Below are 3,340 nucleotides of genomic sequence, written 5' to 3'. Positions count from 1 at the left end.
CAGGCTCAGCCTCCTGAGTAGTTCAGGTGATCCTCCCACCTCGGGAGGCAGGAACACACCACCATGCCCAGCTCATTTTTTTTTTTTTTAATTGTTTGTAGAGATGGAGGAGGGGATCTCCTTATGTTGCCCAGGCTGGTTTCTGATTCCCGTTCTCCAGTGATCCTCCAGCCTTGCCCTCCCAAACCACTGGGATTACAGGCATGAGCCACCACATCCAGCCATTTTTCCATTTTTGTTAACAGTTTTATTGAAATATAATTCATATAGCATACAATTCATCCATTCAAAGTCACAATTCAATGGTTTTTAGTATATTCACAGAGTTGTGCAACCATCACCACAATCAATTTTAGATATTTTCACTGCCTCAAAAACAAGCCCCCATACCCATTCGCTGTCATGGCCCAGTCTCCCCATTCCCTGAAGCCCTACCTTCTGTCTTTATATATTTGCCTGTTCTGGACATTTTATATACAAGGAAACATACAATGTATGGTATTTTGTGACTGGCTTCTTTTACTTAGCATAATGTTTTCAAGGTTCATCCACGGTGTAGCATGTATCAGTACTTCATTCCTTTTCTTTTCTTTTTTTTTTTTTTTTTTTGAGATGGAGTCTTGCTTCTGTCGCCCAGGCTGGAGTGCAGTGGCGCAATCTCAGCTCACTTCAAGGTCTGCCTCCCGGGTTCATGCCATTCTCCTGCTTCAGCCTCCCGAGGAGCTGGGACTACAGGTGCCAGCCACCACGCCAGGCTAATTTTTTGTATTTTCAGTAGAGACAGGGTTTCACCGTGTTAGCCAGGATGGTCTCAATCTCCTGACCTCATGATCTGCCCGCCTCGGCCTCCCAAAATGCTGGGATTACAGGCGTGAGCCACCGCGCCCAGCCACTTCATTCCTTTTCATTGCTAAATAATGTTCCATTGTTTGCATATACCATATTATATTAACATATGTCCTTTCCGCAACTGATGGATGTTTAGGTTATTTCCATCTTTTTGGCAAACGTAATTTTTAAACAATGTTTATATGTAGGTCTGCTGCTTACTTTGGGTTTTTCTTTTCACAGAATTTTTAAAAACGTTTTTAGAGATGTGGGGTCTTACTATGTTGTCTAGACTGAACTCAACCTCCTGGGCTCAAGTGATCCTCCTGCCTCAGTCTCCTGAGTAGCTGGGACTATAGGTGTGAGCCACTGTGCCTGGCTTCTTTTCATAGACTCTTTATGGAAAAATAGAAATTGTTTCCATCTTGGTAGTGATGATTACTGCATACCTTCACTCTGATTTAAGGATTTTGGGACCAAGCTCCACTTCTTCTCTGAGTATGGAGAAGGCAAAAGGCAAGGATTGGACATCCTCAGAGAAGTTGAGGGAAGAGGATCAATCAAACACAATTGCTTTGCCAGGAACATCAGCAAAGGGAACCAAAGGAGAAATATCTGCTAAAGATGAAAAAACACTCTGCCCAAAAAAGGCGGCAGAGTACAGAGACAACCCCAAACCTCAGAAGAAGATACCAATCCCCTCATCACCCTCTAAACTGCCACCTGTTAATCTGATTCACCGCGACATTCTGCAGGCCTGGTGCCTACAATTAAAGGCAAAGCCACACAGGCCTTTGGTGCCAGAAATAAGCTCCTGTGTGCCTTTGCCTATCCAAATCAAAAGACTTTTCCTAGCACAGCAAAAGAGGCCAGAATCCGGAAATCATTACCAAAAAAATCAAAGGCGGACAAAGGGGAAACGTCCCTGCAAAGCTCTGAGGAGACATATCCTCCTGAAGTGGCTCTTCTCCCTGGGAAGGGGTTGCCTGCCCTAGAAGAGTCTGCTGCTCTCCTTGAGGGAGTTAATACAGTTGTGGTGACAACTTTTGTTCCAGAAGCTTTGCTGGCCTCCTGGGCCAGAACTATAGCCAGGGAGAGGGCACCAGAAGCAGTGGAATGTCCACATGAGGCCCATGGTGTCAAGGGGCTTGTGGTCCATGGGAGAAGTCTCCCTGCAGACACAGATGGTTGGGTTCACGTCCAGTTTCACGCTGGACAAGCCTGGATTCCCAAAAAGTAAGAAGGGAGAGTGAGTGCACTCTTTTTGCTTCCTGCCTCCGATTTTCCACCCCCGTACCTTGAAGACAATATGTTGTACCCTAAATGCATTCACAGGTACAAGATCTTAATAAAAAGCCTCCGGTGGGAATAGAATATCAGGAAAAAGACCACATCTGTGGTAATTAATGGCAGAAAGGCTGGACAGTTGATTCCATGGTGCTGCTGACAGGTGAACTCTGGTCCTCTCCACACCTGCTTATGGGCCATGCAGACTGGTGTGGTGGCAGATGTTAGCCTAAGACCCCTAGCAGTGACTGCTGCTTCATGGGTGGACATATAGACTCTTACGTTTAAAAATGGAAAAACATTTTACAAATTACCATAAATTCTAGCTAACACATAGAAAATCTCATTCATACTACCTTTCTAAAATAGAAATGACTTCAGCAGCTCTTTTAAGTGGGAACCTCTTCAGCTGAGCATTGTGAAGGGGTTGAGAAAACAAACAGTAGTTTGCTTCTCTGCTCAATTTCCCTGACCCGAATACTGATTACTTTAGGAGCTGCTCCATTCCAATTGCAATTTCATAAAATGTAAAGTATTTTAAGGCAAAGAACGGTTGTTAATTCTCTCCTTCCCCAAAACACACGATTTTCTTTTTTTTATTTTTATTTTTTTATTATACTTTAAGTTCTAGGGTACATGTGCACAACGTGCAGGTTTGTTATGTATGTATACATGTGTCTTGTTGGTGTGCTGCACCCATTAACTCGTCATTTACATTAGGTATATCTCCTAATGCTATCCCTACCCCCTACCCCCTCCCCACAATAGGACCCAGTGTGTGATGCTCCCCTTCCTGTGTCCAAGTGATCTCGTTGTTCAATTCTCACCTATGAGTGAGAACATGCGGTATTTGGTTTTCTGTTCTTGCGATAGTTTGCTGAGAATGATGGTTTCCAGCTGCATCCATGTCCCTGCAAAGGACACAAACTCATCCTTTTTTACGGCTGCATAATATTCCATGGTGTATATGTGCTACATTTTCTTAATCCAGCCTGTCACTGATGGGCATTTAGGTTGATTCCAAGTCTTTGCTATTGTGAATAGTGCCACAATAAACATACGTGTGCATGTGTCTTTATAGCAGCATGACTTATAATCCTTTGGGTATATCCCCAGTAATGGGATGGCTGGGTCATATGGTATTTCTGGTTCTAGATCCTTGAGGAATCGCCACACTGTCTTCCACAATGGTTGAACTAGTTTACAATCCCACCAACAGTGTAAA

General features: G+C 43.8%; 1 pseudogene; it reads left to right on the top strand.

Annotated features, from left to right (window-relative positions):
* Nucleotides 1–1,301: 1,301 nt before the first annotated feature.
* On the top strand, nt 1,302–2,450 carry LOC117081051 (annotated as a pseudogene).
* Nucleotides 2,451–3,340: the final 890 nt, after the last annotated feature.

Source organism: Trachypithecus francoisi, unplaced genomic scaffold, assembly GCF_009764315.1.
Source record: "Trachypithecus francoisi isolate TF-2019V2 unplaced genomic scaffold, Tfra_2.0 Lachesis_group8, whole genome shotgun sequence".
In the NCBI taxonomy this organism is placed as follows: Eukaryota; Metazoa; Chordata; class Mammalia; order Primates; family Cercopithecidae; genus Trachypithecus; species Trachypithecus francoisi.
The sequence above is the reverse complement of the archived record's forward strand: the minus strand, read 5'-3'. Positions and strand labels throughout refer to the sequence as shown.